At 31.2% G+C, this 25,181-nt stretch overlaps 13 non-coding genes across 13 annotated transcripts; all 13 read right to left on the bottom strand.

Moving 5' to 3' along the window:
- Positions 1–1,606: 1,606 nt before the first annotated feature.
- Positions 1,607–1,680, bottom strand: TRNAT-AGU (transfer RNA threonine (anticodon AGU)). Its single transcript has one exon. It is a non-coding gene; the product is annotated as a tRNA-Thr (tRNA).
- A 1,943-nt stretch (positions 1,681–3,623) lies between these two features.
- Positions 3,624–3,697, bottom strand: TRNAT-AGU (transfer RNA threonine (anticodon AGU)). The gene has a single exon. It is a non-coding gene; the product is annotated as a tRNA-Thr (tRNA).
- A 1,948-nt stretch (positions 3,698–5,645) lies between these two features.
- TRNAT-AGU (transfer RNA threonine (anticodon AGU)) lies at positions 5,646–5,719 on the bottom strand. Its single transcript has one exon. It is a non-coding gene; the product is annotated as a tRNA-Thr (tRNA).
- A 1,948-nt stretch (positions 5,720–7,667) lies between these two features.
- On the bottom strand, positions 7,668–7,741 carry TRNAT-AGU (transfer RNA threonine (anticodon AGU)). Its single transcript has one exon. It is a non-coding gene; the product is annotated as a tRNA-Thr (tRNA).
- Positions 7,742–9,684: 1,943 nt separating this feature from the next.
- Positions 9,685–9,758, bottom strand: TRNAT-AGU (transfer RNA threonine (anticodon AGU)). Its single transcript has one exon. It is a non-coding gene; the product is annotated as a tRNA-Thr (tRNA).
- Positions 9,759–11,705: 1,947 nt separating this feature from the next.
- TRNAT-AGU (transfer RNA threonine (anticodon AGU)) lies at positions 11,706–11,779 on the bottom strand. The gene has a single exon. It is a non-coding gene; the product is annotated as a tRNA-Thr (tRNA).
- Positions 11,780–13,727: 1,948 nt separating this feature from the next.
- Positions 13,728–13,801, bottom strand: TRNAT-AGU (transfer RNA threonine (anticodon AGU)). Its single transcript has one exon. It is a non-coding gene; the product is annotated as a tRNA-Thr (tRNA).
- A 1,947-nt stretch (positions 13,802–15,748) lies between these two features.
- Positions 15,749–15,822, bottom strand: TRNAT-AGU (transfer RNA threonine (anticodon AGU)). The gene has a single exon. It is a non-coding gene; the product is annotated as a tRNA-Thr (tRNA).
- Positions 15,823–17,770: 1,948 nt separating this feature from the next.
- Positions 17,771–17,844, bottom strand: TRNAT-AGU (transfer RNA threonine (anticodon AGU)). Its single transcript has one exon. It is a non-coding gene; the product is annotated as a tRNA-Thr (tRNA).
- A 1,948-nt stretch (positions 17,845–19,792) lies between these two features.
- Positions 19,793–19,866, bottom strand: TRNAT-AGU (transfer RNA threonine (anticodon AGU)). Its single transcript has one exon. It is a non-coding gene; the product is annotated as a tRNA-Thr (tRNA).
- A 426-nt stretch (positions 19,867–20,292) lies between these two features.
- On the bottom strand, positions 20,293–20,365 carry TRNAT-CGU (transfer RNA threonine (anticodon CGU)). The gene has a single exon. It is a non-coding gene; the product is annotated as a tRNA-Thr (tRNA).
- Positions 20,366–21,813: 1,448 nt separating this feature from the next.
- TRNAT-AGU (transfer RNA threonine (anticodon AGU)) lies at positions 21,814–21,887 on the bottom strand. Its single transcript has one exon. It is a non-coding gene; the product is annotated as a tRNA-Thr (tRNA).
- Positions 21,888–23,834: 1,947 nt separating this feature from the next.
- On the bottom strand, positions 23,835–23,908 carry TRNAT-AGU (transfer RNA threonine (anticodon AGU)). Its single transcript has one exon. It is a non-coding gene; the product is annotated as a tRNA-Thr (tRNA).
- Positions 23,909–25,181: the final 1,273 nt, after the last annotated feature.

Here is a 25,181-nt window from a genome sequence, read left to right as displayed (position 1 = left end):
GTGAACAGGACACTACTCTTGTTTTGAAACTGTATTTAAAATTTACTTGAAAAAATTCAATTCTATAAGTTTGGAGCAAAACTGAGGTGTTGCTGAGATTTGAACTCAGGATTTCCTGTTTAAGAGACAGGCGCTTTAACCACTAAGCCACAGCACCTCTTACTCTTAAAATGATTGAATAACTGACTTAGTTGCCATTATTGCTTTTCAATACCTTCTGTGGAGTCTTTTTTTATCTGTGTTATTACGTTAAACATAAAAGAATTCCCCATCACTTAAGAAGAGTACCTAAGATTTAGTTAAAAAGTATTCATAAAAGTAGATTACATTTTTCAGTGGCTCACAAATTATTATTGTAGAGGATTGTATCACTTTTCTTCTTCAACTCTAGCACTTTATTTTATATTTATCTTCCTCTTTGATATACCCTTCATTTTACATTCATAGTCTTGCTTCTGTCATCTCGAAAATACTCAGAATTTTATTTAGTATTAAGATGAACTGTTCAATAGTAAGTTACTCAAATTTTTCATTTTAACATTATATCAAAGGATCATCTAATGAAAATAATCTGTTATTTAACTATGAAAAAGAGCACGGTGTTGTGGAGATTTGAACTCAGGATCTCCTGTTTTTTAGACGGGAAGTCAAAGCAACTAAGCCAGAGAACTTTCATGACAAAGATTACTGCAATTGCTAGTAGAATGGAGTGCAGTAGAAATCTGTTTTTTTTTTATTTTATTTTCTAAGTTGATACAACTCTGTTGTCAAACTCTATAGGTGAGAAGATCAAATTTATTTAAGAATACTTCCTTAATGAGTGACTTACCCTACTTATAGAAGATTGAATTATGTGTTATAAGTAAAATGCATTGGTTAAATTGAACTCTTAATTTATTTGTCGTCTCTTTCCTTTTCTTTGACATTCTCTTTTCCCCTATTCATTTATGGTATTACTTTCGAATTCTGCAAAACACCAAGTGTTTGTTTCATTTGGAGATCAAGCATTCTAAAGTCAACAGAACACTACTCTTGTTTTTAAGCTTTATTGAACGTTTACTTGAAGAAATTGAATTTTAAAAGTTTGGACTAAATCTAAATTGTTGCTGGAATTTAAACACAGGACATCCTAGTTATGAGACAGGAGCTTTGACCACTAAACAACAGCACCTACTTATCTTACAAATATTGAATAACTGACTTAGTGGAGATGACTTGTCCTCAGCGCGTTTAGTGCAGTCTTCTTTATCTGTGGTGAAACGTTGAACAAAAAAGGATTCCCCATCACTTAAGAAGAATACCTACATTTTAGTTAACAAGTACTTATAAAAGTAGATTACATTTTTGAGTGGTTTACAAATAATAATTGTAGAGGAATACATCAGTTGCCTTCACCTCTAAGGTTTTAGTTCATATATACCTTGCTATTTGATTTACTCTTCATTTTACATTCAAAGTTTTGCTTCTGTTACCATGAAAATTCTCAGAATTTTATTTAATATTAAGATGAACTGTCTATTAGAAAGATGACTCAGATTTTTCATTTTTTTATTGTATCAGAGAGTATCTAAGGAAACTGATCTGTAATTTAAGAATAAAAATATCAAGGTGCTGCTGAGATTTGAACTCAGGATCTCCAGTTTACTAGACAGGCGCTTTAACCAGCTAAGCCACATCACCTGCTTGACCAAAATCACTGGAATAGTTAGCTGAATGGAGTGAAATAGAAATCGTTTTTTTTTTCATTTTCTTTTCTAAGTTCCCACAACTCTCTTCTGAAACACTATAGGTGAGAACACTAAATTTATTTAAAAATTCTTCCTTAAGAGGTGGCTTACCATTCTTTTAGAATATCGAATGATGTCTTGTGAGTGAAATGCATTACAAAAATTCAACTCTAAATTGAATTTTCTTCTCTTTCCTCTTTGTTATAATTCTCATTTCCCTTATTCATTCATTGCATTGCTTTGAAATTCTGCAAAATACCAAGTGCTTTTTTCATTATGAGATGAAGCATTCTAAAGTGAACAGGACACTACTCTTGTTCTGAAACTGTATTTAATATTTACTTGAAAAAATTCAATTCTATAGGTTTGGAGCAAAAGTGAGATGCTGCTGAGATTTGAACTCAGGATTTCCTGTTTAAGAGACAGGCGCTTTAACCACTAAGCCACAGCACCTCTTACTCTTAAAATGATTGAATAACTGACTTAGTTGCCATTATTGCTTTTCAATACCTTCGGTGGAGTCTTTTTTTATCTGTGTTATTACGTTAAACATAAAATAATTCCCCATCACTTAAGAAGAGTACCTAAGATTTAGTTAAAAAGTATTCATAAAAGTAGACTACATTTTTCAGTGGCTCACAAATTATTATTGTAGAGGATTGTATCACTTTTCTTCTTCAACTCTAGCACTTTATTTTATATTTATCTTCCTCTTTGATATACCCTTCATTTTACATTCACAGTCTTGCTTCTGTCATCTCGAAAATACTCCGAATTTTATTTAGTATTAAGATGAACTGTTCAATAGTAAGTTACTCAAATGTTTCATTTTAACATTATATCAAAGGATCATCTAATGAAAATAATCTTTTATTTAACTATGAAAAAGAGCACGGTGTTGTGGAGATTTGAACTCAGGATCTCCTGTTTATTAGACGGGCAGTAAAAGCAACTAAGCCAGAGAACTTTCATGACAAAGTTTACTGCAATTGCTAGTAGAATGGAGTGCAGTAGAAATCTGTTTTTTTTTATTTTCTTTTCTAAGTTGATACAACTCTGTTGTCAAACTCTATAGGTGAGAAGATCAAATTTATTTAAGAATACTTCCTTAATGAGTGACTTACCCTACTTATAGAAGATTGAATTATGTGTTGTGAGTAAAATGCATTGGTTAAATTGAACTCTTAATTTATTTGTCGTCTCTTTCCTTTGACATTCTCTTTTCCCCTATTCATTTATGGTATTACTTTCGAATTCTGCAAAACACCAAGTGTTTGTTTCATTTTGAGATCAAGCATTCTAAAGTCAACAGAACACTACTCTTGTTTTTAAACTTTATTGAACGTTTACTAGAAGAAATTGAATTTTAAAAGTTTGGACTAAATCTAAATTGTTGCTGGAATTTAAACACGGGACATCCTAGTTATGAGACAGGAGCTTTGACCACTAAACAACAGCAGCTACTTATCTTACAAATATTGAATAACTGACTTAGTGGAGATGACTTGTCCTCAGTGCCTTTAGTGGAGTCTTCTTTATCTGTGGTGAAACGTTGAACAAAAAAGGATTCCCCATCACTTAACAAGAATACCTACATTTTAGTTAACAAGTACTTATAAAAGTAGATTACATTTTTGAGTGGTTTACAAATAATAATTGTAGAGGAATACATCAGTTGCCTTCACCTCTAAGGTTTTAGTTCATATATACCTTGCTATTTGATTTACTCTTCATTTTACATTCAAAGTTTTGCTTCTGTTACCATGAAAATTCTCTGAATTTTATTTAATATTAAGATGAACTGTATATTAGTAAGATGACTCAGATTTTTCATTTTTTAATTGTATCAGAGAGTATCTAAGGAAACTGATCTGTAATTTAAGAATAAAAATATCAAGGTGCTGCTGAGATTTGAACTCAGGATTTCCTGTTTACTAGACAGGTACTTTAACCAGCTAAGCCACAGCACCTGCTTGACAAATGTTACTGGAACAGTTAGCTGAATGGAGTGAAATAGAAATCATTTTTTTTTTCATTTTCTTTTCTAAGTTCCCACAACCCTCTTCTTAAACACTATAGGTGAGAACACTAAATGTATTTAAAAATTATTCCTTAAGAGGTGGGTTACCGTTCTTTTAGAATATTGAATTATGTCTTGTGAGTGAAATGCATTACAAAAATTCAACTCTAAATTGAAATTTTCTTCTCTCTCCTCTTTGTTATAATTCTCATTTCCCTTATTCATTCATTGCATTGATTTGCAATTCTGCAAAATACCAAGTGCTTTTTTCATTATGAGATGAAGCATTCTAAAGTGAACAGGACACTACTCTTGTTTTGAAACTGTATTTAATATTTACTTGAAAAAATTCAATTCTATAAGTTTGGAGCAAAAATTAGGGGCTGCTGAGATTTTAACTCAGCATTTCCTGTTTACGAGACAAGCGCTTTAACCACTAAGCCACAGCACCTCTTACTCTTAAAATGATTGAATAACTGACTTAGTTGCCATTATTGCTTTTCAATACCTTCTGTGGAGTCTTTTTTTATCTGTGTTATTTTGTTAAACATAAAAGAATTCCCCATCACTTAAGAAGAGTACCTAAGATTTAGTTAAAAAGTATTCATAAAAGTAGACTACATTTTTCAGTGGCTCACAAATTATTATTGTAGAGGATTGTATCACTTTTCTTCTTCAACTCTAGCACTTTATTTTATATTTATCTTCCTCTTTGATATACCCTTCATTTTACATTCACAGTCTTGCTTCTGTCATCTCGAAAATACTCGGAATTTTATTTAGTATTAAGATGAACTGTTCAATAGTAAGTTACTCAAATTTTTCATTTTAACATTATATCAAAGGATCATCTAATTAAAATAATCTGTTATTTAACTATGAAAAAAAGCACAGTGTTGTGGAGATTTGAACTCAGGATCTCCTGTTTATAAGACGGGCAGTCAAAGCAACTAAGCCAGAGAACTTTCATGACAAAGTTTACTGCAATTGCTAGTAGAATGGAGTGCAGTAGAAATCTGTTTTTTTTATTTTCTTTTCTAAGTTGATACAACTCTGTTGTCGAACTCTATAGGTGAGAAGATCAAATTTATTTAAGAATACTTCCTTAATGAGTGACTTACCCTACTTATAGAAGATTGAATTATGTGTTGTGAGTAAAATGCATTGGTTAAATTGAACTCTTAATTTATTTGTCGTCTCTTTCCTTTTCTTTGACATTCTCTTTTCCCCTATTCATTTATGGTATTACTTTCGAATTCTGCAAAACACCAAGTGTTTGTTTCATTTGGAGATCAAGCATTCTAAAGTCAACAGAACACTACTCTTGTTTTTAAACTTTATTGAACGTTTACTTGAAGAAATTGAATTTTCAAAGTTTGGACTAAATCTAAATTGTTGCTGGAATTTAAACACAGGACATCCTAGTTATGAGACAGGAGCTTTGACCACTAAACAACAGCACCTACTTATCTTACAAATATTGAATAACTGACTTAGTGGAGATGACTTGTCCTCAGTGCCTTTAGTGGAGTCTTCTTTATCTGTGGTGAAACGTTGAACAAAAAAGGATTCCCCATAATTTAACAAGAATACCTACATATTAGTTAACAAGTACTTATAAAAGTATATTACATTTTTGAGTGGTTTACAAATAATAATTGTAGAGGAATACATCAGTTTTCTTCACCTCTAAGGTTTTAGTTCATATATACCTTGCTATTTGATTTACTCTTCATTTTACATTCAAAGTTTTGCTTCTGTTACCATGAACATTCTCTGAATTTTATTTAATATTAAGATGAACTGTCTATTAGTAAGATTAATCAGATTTTTCATTTTTTAATTGTATCAGAGAGTATCTAAGGAAACTGATCTGTAATTTAAGAATCAAAATATCAAGGTGCTGCTGATATTTGAACTCAGGATCGCCTGTTTACTAGACAGGCGCTTTAACCAGCTAAGCCACAGCACCTGCTTGACAAATTTCACTGGAATAGTTAGCTGAATGAAGTGAAATAGAAATCATTTTTTTTTCATTTTCTTTTCTAAGTTCCCACAACTCTCTTCTTAAACACTATAGGTGAGAACACTAAATTTATTTAAAAATTCTTCCTTAAGAGGTGGCTTACCGTTCTTTTAGAATATTAAATTATGTCCTGTGAGTGAAATGCATTACAAAAATTCAACTCTAAATTGAATTTTCTTCTCTTTCCTCTTTGTTATAATTCTCATTTCCCTTATTCATTCATTGCATTGCTTTGAAATTCTGCAAAATACCAAGTGCTTTTTTCATTATGAGATGAAGCATTCTAAAGTGAACAGGACACTACTCTTGTTTTGAAACTGTATTTAAAATTTACTTGAAAAAATTCAATTCTATAAGTTTGGAGCAAAACTGAGGTGTTGCTGAGATTTGAACTCAGGATTTCCTGTTTAAGAGACAGGCGCTTTAACCACTAAGCCACAGCACCTCTTACTCTTAAAATGATTGAATAACTGACTTAGTTGCCATTATTGCTTTTCAATACCTTCTGTGGAGTCTTTTTTTATCTGTGTTATTACGTTAAACATAAAAGAATTCCCCATCACTTAAGAAGAGTACCTAAGATTTAGTTAAAAAGTATTCATAAAAGTAGATTACATTTTTCAGTGGCTCACAAATTATTATTGTAGAGGATTGTATCACTTTTCTTCTTCAACTCTAGCACTTTATTTTATATTTATCTTCCTCTTTGATATACCCTTCATTTTACATTCATAGTCTTGCTTCTGTCATCTCGAAAATACTCAGAATTTTATTTAGTATTAAGATGAACTGTTCAATAGTAAGTTACTCAAATTTTTCATTTTAACATTATATCAAAGGATCATCTAATGAAAATAATCTGTTATTTAACTATGAAAAAGAGCACGGTGTTGTGGAGATTTGAACTCAGGATCTCCTGTTTTTTAGACGGGAAGTCAAAGCAACTAAGCCAGAGAACTTTCATGACAAAGATTACTGCAATTGCTAGTAGAATGGAGTGCAGTAGAAATCTGTTTTTTTTTTATTTTATTTTCTAAGTTGATACAACTCTGTTGTCAAACTCTATAGGTGAGAAGATCAAATTTATTTAAGAATACTTCCTTAATGAGTGACTTACCCTACTTATAGAAGATTGAATTATGTGTTATAAGTAAAATGCATTGGTTAAATTGAACTCTTAATTTATTTGTCGTCTCTTTCCTTTTCTTTGACATTCTCTTTTCCCCTATTCATTTATGGTATTACTTTCGAATTCTGCAAAACACCAAGTGTTTGTTTCATTTGGAGATCAAGCATTCTAAAGTCAACAGAACACTACTCTTGTTTTTAAGCTTTATTGAACGTTTACTTGAAGAAATTGAATTTTAAAAGTTTGGACTAAATCTAAATTGTTGCTGGAATTTAAACACAGGACATCCTAGTTATGAGACAGGAGCTTTGACCACTAAACAACAGCACCTACTTATCTTACAAATATTGAATAACTGACTTAGTGGAGATGACTTGTCCTCAGCGCGTTTAGTGCAGTCTTCTTTATCTGTGGTGAAACGTTGAACAAAAAAGGATTCCCCATCACTTAAGAAGAATACCTACATTTTAGTTAACAAGTACTTATAAAAGTAGATTACATTTTTGAGTGGTTTACAAATAATAATTGTAGAGGAATACATCAGTTGCCTTCACCTCTAAGGTTTTAGTTCATATATACCTTGCTATTTGATTTACTCTTCATTTTACATTCAAAGTTTTGCTTCTGTTACCATGAAAATTCTCAGAATTTTATTTAATATTAAGATGAACTGTCTATTAGAAAGATGACTCAGATTTTTCATTTTTTTATTGTATCAGAGAGTATCTAAGGAAACTGATCTGTAATTTAAGAATAAAAATATCAAGGTGCTGCTGAGATTTGAACTCAGGATCTCCAGTTTACTAGACAGGCGCTTTAACCAGCTAAGCCACATCACCTGCTTGACCAATGTCACTGGAATAGTTAGCTGAATGGAGTGAAATAGAAATCGTTTTTTTTTTCATTTTCTTTTCTAAGTTCCCACAACTCTCTTCTGAAACACTATAGGTGAGAACACTAAATTTATTTAAAAATTCTTCCTTAAGAGGTGGCTTACCATTCTTTTAGAATATCGAATGATGTCTTGTGAGTGAAATGCATTACAAAAATTCAACTCTAAATTGAATTTTCTTCTCTTTCCTCTTTGTTATAATTCTCATTTCCCTTATTCATTCATTGCATTGCTTTGAAATTCTGCAAAATACCAAGTGCTTTTTTCATTATGAGATGAAGCATTCTAAAGTGAACAGGACACTACTCTTGTTCTGAAACTGTATTTAATATTTACTTGAAAAAATTCAATTCTATAGGTTTGGAGCAAAAGTGAGATGCTGCTGAGATTTGAACTCAGGATTTCCTGTTTAAGAGACAGGCGCTTTAACCACTAAGCCACAGCACCTCTTACTCTTAAAATGATTGAATAACTGACTTAGTTGCCATTATTGCTTTTCAATACCTTCGGTGGAGTCTTTTTTTATCTGTGTTATTACGTTAAACATAAAATAATTCCCCATCACTTAAGAAGAGTACCTAAGATTTAGTTAAAAAGTATTCATAAAAGTAGACTACATTTTTCAGTGGCTCACAAATTATTATTGTAGAGGATTGTATCACTTTTCTTCTTCAACTCTAGCACTTTATTTTATATTTATCTTCCTCTTTGATATACCCTTCATTTTACATTCACAGTCTTGCTTCTGTCATCTCGAAAATACTCGGAATTTTATTTAGTATTAAGATGAACTGTTCAATAGTAAGTTACTCAAATTTTTCATTTTAACATTATATCAAAGGATCATCTAATTAAAATAATCTGTTATTTAACTATGAAAAAAAGCACGGTGTTGTGGAGATTTGAACTCAGGATCTCCTGTTTATAAGACGGGCAGTCAAAGCAACTAAGCCAGAGAACTTTCATGACAAAGTTTACTGCAATTGCTAGTAGAATGGAGTGCAGTAGAAATCTGTTTTTTTTTATTTTCTTTTCTAAGTTGATACAACTCTGTTGTCAAACTCTATAGGTGAGAAGATCAAATTTATTTAAGAATACTTCCTTAATGAGTGACTTACCCTACTTATAGAAGATTGAATTATGTGTTGTGAGTAAAATGCATTGGTTAAATTGAACTCTTAATTTATTTGTCGTCTCTTTCCTTTGACATTCTCTTTTCCCCTATTCATTTATGGTATTACTTTCGAATTCTGCAAAACACCAAGTGTTTGTTTCATTTTGAGATCAAGCATTCTAAAGTCAACAGAACACTACTCTTGTTTTTAAACTTTATTGAACGTTTACTAGAAGAAATTGAATTTTAAAAGTTTGGACTAAATCTAAATTGTTGCTGGAATTTAAACACGGGACATCCTAGTTATGAGACAGGAGCTTTGACCACTAAACAACAGCAGCTACTTATCTTACAAATATTGAATAACTGACTTAGTGGAGATGACTTGTCCTCAGTGCCTTTGGTGGAGTCTTCTTTATCTGTGGTGAAACGTTGAACAAAAAAGGATTCCCCATCACTTAACAAGAATACCTACATTTTAGTTAACAAGTACTTATAAAAGTAGATTACATTTTTGAGTGGTTTACAAATAATAATTGTAGAGGAATACATCAGTTGCCTTCACCTCTAAGGTTTTAGTTCATATATACCTTGCTATTTGATTTACTCTTCATTTTACATTCAAAGTTTTGCTTCTGTTACCATGAAAATTCTCTGAATTTTATTTAATATTAAGATGAACTGTATATTAGTAAGATGACTCAGATTTTTCATTTTTTAATTGTATCAGAGAGTATCTAAGGAAACTGATCTGTAATTTAAGAATAAAAATATCAAGGTGCTGCTGAGATTTGAACTCAGGATTTCCTGTTTACTAGACAGGTACTTTAACCAGCTAAGCCACAGCACCTGCTTGACAAATGTTACTGGAACAGTTAGCTGAATGGAGTGAAATAGAAATCATTTTTTTTTCATTTTCTTTTCTAAGTTCCCACAACCCTCTTCTTAAACACTATAGGTGAGAACACTAAATGTATTTAAAAATTATTCCTTAAGAGGTGGGTTACCGTTCTTTTAGAATATTGAATTATGTCTTGTGAGTGAAATGCATTACAAAAATTCAACTCTAAATTGAAATTTTCTTCTCTCTCCTCTTTGTTATAATTCTCATTTCCCTTATTCATTCATTGCATTGATTTGCAATTCTGCAAAATACCAAGTGCTTTTTTCATTATGAGATGAAGCATTCTAAAGTGAACAGGACACTACTCTTGTTTTGAAACTGTATTTAATATTTACTTGAAAAAATTCAATTCTATAAGTTTGGAGCAAAAATTAGGGGCTGCTGAGATTTTAACTCAGCATTTCCTGTTTACGAGACAAGCGCTTTAACCACTAAGCCACAGCACCTCTTACTCTTAAAATGATTGAATAACTGACTTAGTTGCCATTATTGCTTTTCAATACCTTCTGTGGAGTCTTTTTTTATCTGTGTTATTTTGTTAAACATAAAAGAATTCCCCATCACTTAAGAAGAGTACCTAAGATTTAGTTAAAAAGTATTCATAAAAGTAGACTACATTTTTCAGTGGCTCACAAATTATTATTGTAGAGGATTGTATCACTTTTCTTCTTCAACTCTAGCACTTTATTTTATATTTATCTTCCTCTTTGATATACCCTTCATTTTACATTCACAGTCTTGCTTCTGTCATCTCGAAAATACTCGGAATTTTATTTAGTATTAAGATGAACTGTTCAATAGTAAGTTACTCAAATTTTTCATTTTAACATTATATCAAAGGATCATCTAATTAAAATAATCTGTTATTTAACTATGAAAAAAAGCACAGTGTTGTGGAGATTTGAACTCAGGATCTCCTGTTTATAAGACGGGCAGTCAAAGCAACTAAGCCAGAGAACTTTCATGACAAAGTTTACTGCAATTGCTAGTAGAATGGAGTGCAGTAGAAATCTGTTTTTTTTCTTTTCTTTTCTAAGTTGATACAACTCTGTTGTCGAACTCTATAGGTGAGAAGATCAAATTTATTTAAGAATACTTCCTTAATGAGTGACTTACCCTACTTATAGAAGATTGAATTATGTGTTGTGAGTAAAATGCATTGGTTAAATTGAACTCTTAATTTATTTGTCGTCTCTTTCCTTTTCTTTGACATTCTCTTTTCCCCTATTCATTTATGGTATTACTTTCGAATTCTGCAAAACACCAAGTGTTTGTTTCATTTGGAGATCAAGCATTCTAAAGTCAACAGAACACTACTCTTGTTTTTAAACTTTATTGAACGTTTACTTGAAGAAATTGAATTTTCAAAGTTTGGACTAAATCTAAATTGTTGCTGGAATTTAAACACAGGACATCCTAGTTATGAGACAGGAGCTTTGACCACTAAACAACAGCACCTACTTATCTTACAAATATTGAATAACTGACTTAGTGGAGATGACTTGTCCTCAGTGCCTTTAGTGGAGTCTTCTTTATCTGTGGTGAAACGTTGAACAAAAAAGGATTCCCCATAATTTAACAAGAATACCTACATATTAGTTAACAAGTACTTATAAAAGTATATTACATTTTTGAGTGGTTTACAAATAATAATTGTAGAGGAATACATCAGTTTTCTTCACCTCTAAGGTTTTAGTTCATATATACCTTGCTATTTGATTTACTCTTCATTTTACATTCAAAGTTTTGCTTCTGTTACCATGAACATTCTCTGAATTTTATTTAATATTAAGATGAACTGTCTATTAGTAAGATTAATCAGATTTTTCATTTTTTAATTGTATCAGAGAGTATCTAAGGAAACTGATCTGTAATTTAAGAATCAAAATATCAAGGTGCTGCTGAGATTTGAACTCAGGATCGCCTGTTTACTAGACAGGCGCTTCAACCAGCTAAGCCACAGCACCTGCTTGACAAATTTCACTGGAATAGTTAGCTGAATGAAGTGAAATAGAAATCATTTTTTTTTCATTTTCTTTTCTAAGTTCCCACAACTCTCTTCTTAAACACTATAGGTGAGAACACTAAATTTATTTAAAAATTCTTCCTTAAGAGGTGGCTTACCGTTCTTTTAGAATATTAAATTATGTCCTGTGAGTGAAATGCATTACAAAAATTCAACTCTAAATTGAATTTTCTTCTCTTTCCTCTTTGTTATAATTCTCATTTCCCTTATTCATTCATTGCATTGCTTTGAAATTCTGCAAAATACCAAGTGCTTTTTTCATTATGAGATGAAGCATTCTAAAGTGAACAGGACACTACTCTTGTTTTGAAACTGTATTTAAAATTTACTTGAAAAAATTCAATTCTATAAGTTTGGAGCAAAACTGAGGTGTTGCTGAGATTTGAACTCAGGATTTCCTGTTTAAGAGACAGGCGCTTTAACCACTAAGCCACAGCACCTCTTACTCTTAAAATGATTGAATAACTGACTTAGTTGCCATTATTGCTTTTCAATACCTTCTGTGGAGTCTTTTTTTATCTGTGTTATTACGTTAAACATAAAAGAATTCCCCATCACTTAAGAAGAGTACCTAAGATTTAGTTAAAAAGTATTCATAAAAGTAGATTACATTTTTCAGTGGCTCACAAATTATTATTGTAGAGGATTGTATCACTTTTCTTCTTCAACTCTAGCACTTTATTTTATATTTATCTTCCTCTTTGATATACCCTTCATTTTACATTCATAGTCTTGCTTCTGTCATCTCGAAAATACTCAGAATTTTATTTAGTATTAAGATGAACTGTTCAATAGTAAGTTACTCAAATTTTTCATTTTAACATTATATCAAAGGATCATCTAATGAAAATAATCTGTTATTTAACTATGAAAAAGAGCACGGTGTTGTGGAGATTTGAACTCAGGATCTCCTGTTTTTTAGACGGGAAGTCAAAGCAACTAAGCCAGAGAACTTTCATGACAAAGATTACTGCAATTGCTAGTAGAATGGAGTGCAGTAGAAATCTGTTTTTTTTTTATTTTATTTTCTAAGTTGATACAACTCTGTTGTCAAACTCTATAGGTGAGAAGATCAAATTTATTTAAGAATACTTCCTTAATGAGTGACTTACCCTACTTATAGAAGATTGAATTATGTGTTATAAGTAAAATGCATTGGTTAAATTGAACTCTTAATTTATTTGTCGTCTCTTTCCTTTTCTTTGACATTCTCTTTTCCCCTATTCATTTATGGTATTACTTTCGAATTCTGCAAAACACCAAGTGTTTGTTTCATTTGGAGATCAAGCATTCTAAAGTCAACAGAACACTACTCTTGTTTTTAAGCTTTATTGAACGTTTACTTGAAGAAATTGAATTTTAAAAGTTTGGACTAAATCTAAATTGTTGCTGGAATTTAAACACAGGACATCCTAGTTATGAGACAGGAGCTTTGACCACTAAACAACAGCACCTACTTATCTTACAAATATTGAATAACTGACTTAGTGGAGATGACTTGTCCTCAGCGCGTTTAGTGCAGTCTTCTTTATCTGTGGTGAAACGTTGAACAAAAAAGGATTCCCCATCACTTAAGAAGAATACCTACATTTTAGTTAACAAGTACTTATAAAAGTAGATTACATTTTTGAGTGGTTTACAAATAATAATTGTAGAGGAATACATCAGTTGCCTTCACCTCTAAGGTTTTAGTTCATATATACCTTGCTATTTGATTTACTCTTCATTTTACATTCAAAGTTTTGCTTCTGTTACCATGAAAATTCTCAGAATTTTATTTAATATTAAGATGAACTGTCTATTAGAAAGATGACTCAGATTTTTCATTTTTTAATTGTATCAGAGAGTATCTAAGGAAACTGATCTGTAATTTAAGAATAAAAATATCAAGGTGCTGCTGAGATTTGAACTCAGGATCTCCAGTTTACTAGACAGGCGCTTTAACCAGCTAAGCCACATCACCTGCTTGACCAATGTCACTGGAATAGTTAGCTGAATGGAGTGAAATAGAAATCGTTTTTTTTTTCATTTTCTTTTCTAAGTTCCCACAACTCTCTTCTGAAACACTATAGGTGAGAACACTAAATTTATTTAAAAATTCTTCCTTAAGAGGTGGCTTACCATTCTTTTAGAATATCGAATGATGTCTTGTGAGTGAAATGCATTACAAAAATTCAACTCTAAATTGAATTTTCTTCTCTTTCCTCTTTGTTATAATTCTCATTTCCCTTATTCATTCATTGCATTGCTTTGAAATTCTGCAAAATACCAAGTGCTTTTTTCATTATGAGATGAAGCATTCTAAAGTGAACAGGACACTACTCTTGTTCTGAAACTGTATTTAATATTTACTTGAAAAAATTCAATTCTATAGGTTTGGAGCAAAAGTGAGATGCTGCTGAGATTTGAACTCAGGATTTCCTGTTTAAGAGACAGGCGCTTTAACCACTAAGCCACAGCACCTCTTACTCTTAAAATGATTGAATAACTGACTTAGTTGCCATTATTGCTTTTCAATACCTTCGGTGGAGTCTTTTTTTATCTGTGTTATTACGTTAAACATAAAATAATTCCCCATCACTTAAGAAGAGTACCTAAGATTTAGTTAAAAAGTATTCATAAAAGTAGACTACATTTTTCAGTGGCTCACAAATTATTATTGTAGAGGATTGTATCACTTTTCTTCTTCAACTCTAGCACTTTATTTTATATTTATCTTCCTCTTTGATATACCCTTCATTTTACATTCACAGTCTTGCTTCTGTCATCTCGAAAATACTCGGAATTTTATTTAGTATTAAGATGAACTGTTCAATAGTAAGTTACTCAAATTTTTCATTTTAACATTATATCAAAGGATCATCTAATTAAAATAATCTGTTATTTAACTATGAAAAAAAGCACGGTGTTGTGGAGATTTGAACTCAGGATCTCCTGTTTATAAGACGGGCAGTCAAAGCAACTAAGCCAGAGAACTTTCATGACAAAGTTTACTGCAATTGCTAGTAGAATGGAGTGCAGTAGAAATCTGTTTTTTTTATTTTCTTTTCTAAGTTGATACAACTCTGTTGTCGAACTCTATAGGTGAGAAGATCAAATTTATTTAAGAATACTTCCTTAATGAGTGACTTACCCTACTTATAGAAGATTGAATTATGTGTTGTGAGTAAAATGCATTGGTTAAATTGAACTCTTAATTTATTTGTCGTCTCTTTCCTTTTCTTTGACATTCTCTTTTCCCCTATTCATTTATGGTATTACTTTCGAATTCTGCAAAACACCAAGTGTTTGTTTCATTTGGAGATCAAGCATTCTAAAGTCAACAGAACACTACTCTTGTTTTTAAACTTTATTGAACGTTTACTTGAAGAAATTGAATTTTCAAAGTTTGGACTAAATCTAAATTGTTGCTGGAATTTAAACACAGGACATCCTAGTTATGAGACAGGAGCTTTGACCACTAAACAACAGCACCTACTTATCTTACAAATATTGAATAACTGACTTAGTGGAGATGACTTGTCCTCAGTGCCTTTAGTGGAGTCTTCTTTATCTGTGGTGAAACGTTGAACAAAAAAGGATTCCCCATCATTTAACAAGAATACCTACATATTAGTTAACAAGTACTTATAAAAGTATATTACATTTTTGAGTGGTTTACAAATAATAATTGTAGAGGAATACATCAGTTTTCTTCACCTCTAAGGTTTTAGTTCATATATACCTTGCTATTTGATTTACTCTTCATTTTACATTCAAAGTTTTGCTTCTGTTACCATGAACATTCTCTGAATTTTATTTAATATTAAGATGAACTGTCTATTAGTAAGATTAATCAGATTTTTCATTTTTTAATTGTATCAGAGAGTATCTAAGGAAACTGATCTGTAATTTAAGAATCAAAATATCAAGGTGCTGCTGAGATTTGAACTCAGGATCGCCTGTTTACTAGACAGGCGCTTTAACCAGCTAAGCCACAGCACCTGCTTGACAAATTTCACTGGAATAGTTAGCTGAATGAAGTGAAATAGAAATCATTTTTTTTTCATTTTCTTTTCTAAGTTCCCACAACTCTCTTCTTAAACACTATAGGTGAGAACACTAAATTTATTTAAAAATTCTTCCTTAAGAGGTGGCTTACCGTTCTTTTAGAATATTAAATTATGTCCTGTGAGTGAAATGCATTACAAAAATTCAACTCTAAATTGAATTTTCTTCTCTTTCCTCTTTGTTATAATTCTCATTTCCCTTATTCATTCATTGCATTGCTTTGAAATTCTGCAAAATACCAAGTGCTTTTTTCATTATGAGATGAAGCATTCTAAAGTGAACAGGACACTACTCTTGTTTTGAAACTGTATTTAATATTTACTTGAAAAAATTCAATTCTATAAGTTTGGAGCAAAACTGAGGTGTTGCTGAGATTTGAACTCAGGATTTCCTGTTTAAGAGACAGGCTCTTTAACCACTAAGCCACAGCACCTCTTACTCTTAAAATGATTGAATAACTGACTTAGTTGCCATTATTGCTTTTCAATACCTTCTGTGGAGTCTTTTTTTATCTGTGTTATTACGTTAAACATAAAAGAATTCCCCATCACTTAAGAAGAGTACCTAAGATTTAGTTAAAAAGTATTCATAAAAGTAGATTACATTTTTCAGTGGCTCACAAATTATTATTGTAGAGGATTGTATCACTTTTCTTCTTCAACTCTAGCACTTTATTTTATATTTATCTTCCTCTTTGATATACCCTTCATTTTACATTCATAGTCTTGCTTCTGTCATCTCGAAAATACTCAGAATTTTATTTAGTATTAAGATGAACTGTTCAATAGTAAGTTACTCAAATTTTTCATTTTAACATTATATCAAAGGATCATCTAATGAAAATAATCTGTTATTTAACTATGAAAAAGAGCACGGTGTTGTGGAGATTTGAACTCAGGATCTCCTGTTTTTTAGACGGGAAGTCAAAGCAACTAAGCCAGAGAACTTTCATGACAAAGATTTCTGCAATTGCTAGTAGAATGGAGTGCAGTAGAAATCTGTTTTTTTTTAATTTTATTTTCTAAGTTGATACAACTCTGTTGTCAAACTCTATAGGTGAGAAGATCAAATTTATTTAAGAATACTTCCTTAATGAGTGACTTACCCTACTTATAGAAGATTGAATTATGTGTTGTAAGTAAAATGCATTGGTTAAATTGAACTCTTAATTTATTTGTCGTCTCTTTCCTTTTCTTTGACATTCTCTTTTCCCCTATTCATTTATGGTATTACTTTCGAATTCTGCAAAACACCAAGTGTTTGTTTCATTTGGAGATCAAGCATTCTAAAGTCAACAGAACACTACTCTTATTTTTAAGCTTTATTGAACGTTTACTTGAAGAAATTGAATTTTAAAAGTTTGGACTAAATCTAAATTGTTGCTGGAATTTAAACACAGGACATCCTAGTTATGAGACAGGAGCTTTGACCACTAAACAACAGCACCTACTTATCTTACAAATATTGAATAACTGACTTAGTGGAGATGACTTGTCCTCAGCGCGTTTAGTGCAGTCTTCTTTATCTGTGGTGAAACGTTAAACCAAAAAGGATTCCCCATCACTTAAGAAGAATACCTACATTTTAGTTAACAAGTACTTATAAAAGTAGATTACATTTTTGAGTGGTTTACAAATAATAATTGTAGAGGAATACATCAGTTGCCTTCACCTCTAAGGTTTTAGTTCATATATACCTTGCTATTTGATTTACTCTTCATTTTACATTCAAAGTTTTGCTTCTGTTACCATGAAAATTCTCTGAATTTTATTTAATATTAAGATGAACTGTCTATTAGAAAGATGACTCAGATTTTTCATTTTTTTATTGTATCAGAGAGTATCTAAGGAAACTGATCTGTAATTTAAGAATAAAAATATCAAGGTGCTGCTGAGATTTGAACTCAGGATCTCCAGTTTACTAGACAGGCGCTTTAACCAGCTAAGCCACATCACCTGCTTGACCAATGTCACTGGAATAGTTAGCTGAATGGAGTGAAATAGAAATCGTTTTTTTTTTCATTTTCTTTTCTAAGTTCCCACAACTCTCTTCTGAAACACTATAGGTGAGAACACTAAATTTATTTAAAAATTCTTCCTTAAGAGGTGGCTTACCATTCTTTTAGAATATCGAATGATGTCTTGTGAGTGAAATGCATTACAAAAATTCAACTCTAAATTGAATTTTCTTCTCTTTCCTCTTTGTTATAATTCTCATTTCCCTTATTCATTCATTGCATTGCTTTGAAATTCTGCAAAATACCAAGTGCTTTTTTCATTATGAGATGAAGCATTCTAAAGTGAACAGGACACTACTCTTGTTTTGAAACTGTATTTAATATTTACTTGAAAAAATTCAATTCTATAAGTTTGGAGCAAAAGTGAGATGCTGCTGAGATTTGAACTCAGGATTTCCTGTTTAAGAGACAGGCGCTTTAACCACTAAGCCACAGCACCTCTTACTCTTAAAATGATTGAATAACTGACTTAGTTGCCATTATTGCTTTTCAATACCTTCGGTGGAGTCTTTTTTTATCTGTGTTATTACGTTAAACATAAAATAATTCCCCATCACTTAAGAAGAGTACCTAAGATTTAGTTAAAAAGTATTCATAAAAGTAGACTACATTTTTCAGTGGCTCACAAATTATTATTGTAGAGGATTGTATCACTTTTCTTCTTCAACTCTAGCACTTTATTTTATATTTATCTTCCTCTTTGATATACCCTTCATTTTACATTCACAGTCTTGCTTCTGTCATCTCGAAAATACTCGGAATTTTATTTAGTATTAAGATGAACTGTTCAATAGTAAGTTACTCAAATGTTTCATTTTAACATTATATCAAAGGATCATCTAATGAAAATAATCTGTTATTTAACTATGAAAAAGAGCACGGTGTTGTGGAGATTTGAACTCAGGATCTCCTGTTTATTAGACGGGCAGTAAAAGCAACTAAGCCAGAGAACTTTCATGACAAAGTTTACTGCAATTGCTAGTAGAATGGAGTGCAGTAGAAATCTGTTTTTTTTTATTTTCTTTTCTAAGTTGATACAACTCTGTTGTCAAACTCTATAGGTGAGAAGATCAAATTTATTTAAGAATACTTCCTTAATGAGTGACTTACCCTACTTATAGAAGATTGAATTATGTGTTGTGAGTAAAATGCATTGGTTAAATTGAACTCTTAATTTATTTGTCGTCTCTTTCCTTTTCTTTGACATTCTATTTTCCCCTATTCATTTATGGTATTACTTTCGAATTCTGCAAAACACCAAGTGTTTGTTTCATTTGGAGATCAAGCATTCTAAAGTCAACAGAACACTACTCTTGTTTTTAAACTTTATTGAACGTTTACTTGAAGAAATTGAATTTTAAAAGTTTGTACTAAATCTAAATCGTTGCTGGAATTTAAACACAGGACATCCTAGTTATGAGACAGGAGCTTTGACCACTAAACAACAGCAGCTACTTATCTTACAAATATTGAATAACTGACTTAGTGGAGATGACTTGTCCTCAGTGCCTTTAGTGGAGTCTTCTTTATCTGTGGTGAAACGTTGAACAAAAAAGGATTCCCCATCACTTAACAAGAATACCTACATTTTAGTTAACAAGTACTTATAAAAGTAGATTACATTTTTGAGTGGTTTACAAATAATAATTGTAGAGGAATACATCAGTTGCCTTCACCTCTAAGGTTTTAGTTCATATATACCTTGCTATTTGATTTACTCTTCATTTTACATTCAAAGTTTTGCTTCTGTTACCATGAAAATTCTCTGAATTTTATTTAACATTAAGATGAACTGTATATTAGTAAGATGACTCAGATTTTTCATTTTTTAATTGTATCAGAGAGTATCTAAGGAAACTGATCTGTAATTTAAGAATAAAAATATCAAGGTGCTGCTGAGATTTGAACTCAGGATCTCCTGTTTACTAGACAGGTACTTTAACCAGCTAAGCCACAGCACCTGCTTGACAAATGTCACTGGAATAGTTAGCTGAATGGAGTGAAATAGAAATCACTTTTTTTTCATTTTCTTTTCGAAGTTCCCACAACCCTCTTCTTAAACACTATAGGTGAGAACACTAAATGTAATTAAAAATTATTCCTTAAGAGGTGGGTTACCGTTCTTTTAGAATATTGAATTATGTCTTGTGAGTGAAATGCATTACAAAAATTCAACTCTAAATTGAATTTTCTTCTCTTTCCTCTTTGTTATAATTCTCATTTCCCTTATTCATTCATTGCATTGCTTTGAAATTCTGCAAAATACCAAGTGCTTTTTTCATTATGAGATGAAGAATTCTAAAGTGAACAGGACACTACTCTTGTTTTGAAACTGTATTTAATATTTACTTGAAAAAATTCAATTCTATAAGTTTGGAGCAAAACTGAGGTGCTGCTGAGATTTGAACTCAGGATTTCCTGTTTACGAGACAGGCGCTTTAACCACTAAGCCACAGCACCTCTTACTCTTAAAATGATTGAATAACTGACTTAGTTGCCATTATTGCTTTTCAATACCTTCTGTGGAGTCTTTTTTTATCTGTGTTATTACTTTAAACATAAAATAATTCCCCATCACTTAAGAAGAGTACCTAAGATTTAGTTAAAAAGTATTCATAAAAGTAGATTACATTTTTCAGTGGCTCACAAATTATTATTGTAGAGGATTGTATCACTTTTCTTCTTCAACTCTAGCACTTTATTTTATATTTATCTTCCTCTTTGATATACCCTTCATTTTACATTCACAGTCTTGCTTCTGTCATCTCGAAAATACTCGGAATTTTATATAGTATTAAGATGAACTGTTCAATAGTAAGTTACTCAAATGTTTCATTTTAACATTATATCAAAGGATCATCTAATGAAAATAATCTGTTATTTAACTTTGAAAAAGAGCACAGTGTTGTGGAGGTTTGAACTCAGGATCTCCTGTTTATTAGACGGGCAGTAAAAGCAACTAAGCCAGAGAACTTTCATGACAAAGTTTACTGCAATTGCTAGTAGAATGGAGTGCAGTAGAAATCTGTTTTTTTTTATTTTCTTTTCTAAGTTGATACAACTCTGTTGTCAAACTCTATAGGTGAGAAGATCAAATTTATTTAAGAATACTTCCTTAATGAGTGACTTACCCTACTTATAGAAGATTGAAATATGTGTTGTGAGTAAAATGTATTGGTTAAATTGAACTCTTAATTTAATTGTCGTCTCTTTCCTTTTCTTTGACATTCTCTTTTCCCCTATTCATTTATGGTATTACTTTCGAATTCTGCAAAACACCAAGTGTTTGTTTCATTTTGAGATCAAGCATTCTAAAGTCAACAGAACACTACTCTTGTTTTTAAACTTTATTGAACGTTTACTTGAAGAAATTGAATTTTAAAAGTTTGGACTAAATCTAAATTGTTGCTGGAATTTAAACACAGGACATCCTAGTTATGAGACAGGAGCTTTGACCACTAAACAACAGCAGCTACTTATCTTACAAATATTGAATAACTGACTTAGTGGAGATGACTTGTCCTCAGTGCCTTTAGTGGAGTCATCTTTATCTGTGGTGAAACGTTGAACAAAAAAGGATTCCCCATCACTTAACAAGAATACCTACATTTTAGTTAACAAGTACTTATAAAAGTAGATTACATTTTTGAGTGGTTTACAAATAATAATTGTAGAGGAATACATCAGTTGCCTTCACCTCTAAGGTTTTAGTTCATATATACCTTGCTATTTGATTTACTCTTCATTTTACATTCAAAGCTTTACTTCTGTTACCATGAAAATTCTCTGAATTTTATTTAATATTAAGATGAACTGTCTATTAGTAAGATGAATCAGATTTTTCATTTTTTAATTGTATCAGAGAGTATCTAAGGAAACTGATCTGTAATTTAAGAATAAAAACATCAAGGTGCTGCTGAGATTGGAACTCAGGATCTCCTGTTTACTAGACAGGTACTTTAACCAGCTAAGCCACAGCACCTGCTTGACAAATCTCACTGGAATAGTTAGCTGAATGGAGTGAAATAGAAATCATTTTTTTTTCATTTTCTTTTCTAAGTTCCCACAACCCTCTTCTTAAACACTATAGGTGAGAACACTAAATGTATTTAAAAATTATTCCTTAAGAGGTGGGTTACCGTTCTTTTAGAGTATTGAATTATGTCTTGTGAGTGAAATGCATTACAAAAATTCAACTCTAAATTGAAATTTTCTTCTCTCTCCTCTTTGTTATAATTCTCATTTCCCTTATTCATTCATTGCATTGATTTGCAATTCTGCAAAATACCAAGTGCTTTTTTCATTATGAGATGAAGCATTCTAAAGTGAACAGGACACTACTCTTGTTTTGAAACTGTATTTAATATTTACTTGAAAAAATTCAATTCTATAAGTTTGGAGCAAAAATTAGGGGCTGCTGAGATTTTAACTCAGCATTTCCTGTTTACGAGACAAGCGCTTTAACCACTAAGCCACAGCACCTCTTACTCTTAAAATGATTGAATAACTGACTTAGTTGCCATTATTGCTTTTCAATACCTTCTGTGGAGTCTTTTTTTATCTGTGTTATTTTGTTAAACATAAAAGAATTCCCCATCACTTAAGAAGAGTACCTAAGATTTAGTTAAAAAGTATTCATAAAAGTAGACTACATTTTTCAGTGGCTCACAAATTATTATTGTAGAGGATTGTATCACTTTTCTTCTTCAACTCTAGCACTTTATTTTATATTTATCTTCCTCTTTGATATACCCTTCATTTTACATTCACAGTCTTGCTTCTGTCATCTCGAAAATACTCGGAATTTTATTTAGTATTAAGATGAACTGTTCAATAGTAAGTTACTCAAATTTTTCATTTTAACATTATATCAAAGGATCATCTAATTAAAATAATCTGTTATTTAACTATGAAAAAAAGCACAGTGTTGTGGAGATTTGAACTCAGGATCTCCTGTTTATAAGACGGGCAGTCAAAGCAACTAAGCCAGAGAACTTTCATGACAAAGTTTACTGCAATTGCTAGTAGAATGGAGTGCAGTAGAAATCTGTTTTTTTTATTTTCTTTTCTAAGTTGATACAACTCTGTTGTCGAACTCTATAGGTGAGAAGATCAAATTTATTTAAGAATACTTCCTTAATGAGTGACTTACCCTACTTATAGAAGATTGAATTATGTGTTGTGAGTAAAATGCATTGGTTAAATTGAACTCTTAATTTATTTGTCGTCTCTTTCCTTTTCTTTGACATTCTCTTTTCCCCTATTCATTTATGGTATTACTTTCGAATTCTGCAAAACACCAAGTGTTTGTTTCATTTGGAGATCAAGCATTCTAAAGTCAACAGAACACTACTCTTGTTTTTAAACTTTATTGAACGTTTACTTGAAGAAATTGAATTTTCAAAGTTTGGACTAAATCTAAATTGTTGCTGGAATTTAAACACAGGACATCCTAGTTATGAGACAGGAGCTTTGACCACTAAACAACAGCACCTACTTATCTTACAAATATTGAATAACTGACTTAGTGGAGATGACTTGTCCTCAGTGCCTTTAGTGGAGTCTTCTTTATCTGTGGTGAAACGTTGAACAAAAAAGGATTCCCCATAATTTAACAAGAATACCTACATATTAGTTAACAAGTACTTATAAAAGTATATTACATTTTTGAGTGGTTTACAAATAATAATTGTAGAGGAATACATCAGTTTTCTTCACCTCTAAGGTTTTAGTTCATATATACCTTGCTATTTGATTTACTCTTCATTTTACATTCAAAGTTTTGCTTCTGTTACCATGAACATTCTCTGAATTTTATTTAATATTAAGATGAACTGTCTATTAGTAAGATTAATCAGATTTTTCATTTTTTAATTGTATCAGAGAGTATCTAAGGAAACTGATCTGTAATTTAAGAATCAAAATATCAAGGTGCTGCTGAGATTTGAACTCAGGATCGCCTGTTTACTAGACAGGTGCTTTAACCAGCTAAGCCACAGCACCTGCTTGACAAATTTCACTGGAATAGTTAGCTGAATGAAGTGAAATAGAAATCATTTTTTTTTCATTTTCTTTTCTAAGTTCCCACAACTCTCTTCTTAAACACTATAGGTGAGAACACTAAATTTATTTAAAAATTCTTCCTTAAGAGGTGGCTTACCGTTCTTTTAGAATATTAAATTATGTCCTGTGAGTGAAATGCATTACAAAAATTCAACTCTAAATTGAATTTTCTTCTCTTTCCTCTTTGTTATAATTCTCATTTCCCTTATTCATTCATTGCATTGCTTTGAAATTCTGCAAAATACCAAGTGCTTTTTTCATTATGAGATGAAGCATTCTAAAGTGAACAGGACACTACTCTTGTTTTGAAACTGTATTTAAAATTTACTTGAAAAAATTCAATTCTATAAGTTTGGAGCAAAACTGAGGAGTTGCTGAGATTTGAACTCAGGATTTCCTGTTTAAGAGACAGGCGCTTTAACCACTAAGCCACAGCACCTCTTACTCTTAAAATGATTGAATAACTGACTTAGTTGCCATTATTGCTTTTCAATACCTTCTGTGGAGTCTTTTTTTATCTGTGTTATTACGTTAAACATAAAAGAATTCCCCATCACTTAAGAAGAGTACCTAAGATTTAGTTAAAAAGTATTCATAAAAGTAGATTACATTTTTCAGTGGCTCACAAATTATTATTGTAGAGGATTGTATCACTTTTCTTCTTCAACTCTAGCACTTTATTTTATATTTATCTTCCTCTTTGATATACCCTTCATTTTACATTCATAGTCTTGCTTCTGTCATCTCGAAAATACTCAGAATTTTATTTAGTATTAAGATGAACTGTTCAATAGTAAGTTACTCAAATTTTTCATTTTAACATTATATCAAAGGATCATCTAATGAAAATAATCTGTTATTTAACTATGAAAAAGAGCACGGTGTTGTGGAGATTTGAACTCAGGATCTCCTGTTTTTTAGACGGGAAGTCAAAGCAACTAAGCCAGAGAACTTTCATGACAAAGATTACTGCAATTGCTAGTAGAATGGAGTGCAGTAGAAATCTGTTTTTTTTTTATTTTATTTTCTAAGTTGATACAACTCTGTTGTCAAACTCTATAGGTGAGAAGATCAAATTTATTTAAGAATACTTCCTTAATGAGTGACTTACCCTACTTATAGAAGATTGAATTATGTGTTATAAGTAAAATGCATTGGTTAAATTGAACTCTTAATTTATTTGTCGTCTCTTTCCTTTTCTTTGACATTCTCT

The sequence above is a fragment of the Pleurodeles waltl genome, chromosome 8 (assembly GCF_031143425.1).
Source record: "Pleurodeles waltl isolate 20211129_DDA chromosome 8, aPleWal1.hap1.20221129, whole genome shotgun sequence".
NCBI lineage: Eukaryota > Metazoa > Chordata > Amphibia > Caudata > Salamandridae > Pleurodeles > Pleurodeles waltl.
The sequence above is the reverse complement of the archived record's forward strand: the minus strand, read 5'-3'. Positions and strand labels throughout refer to the sequence as shown.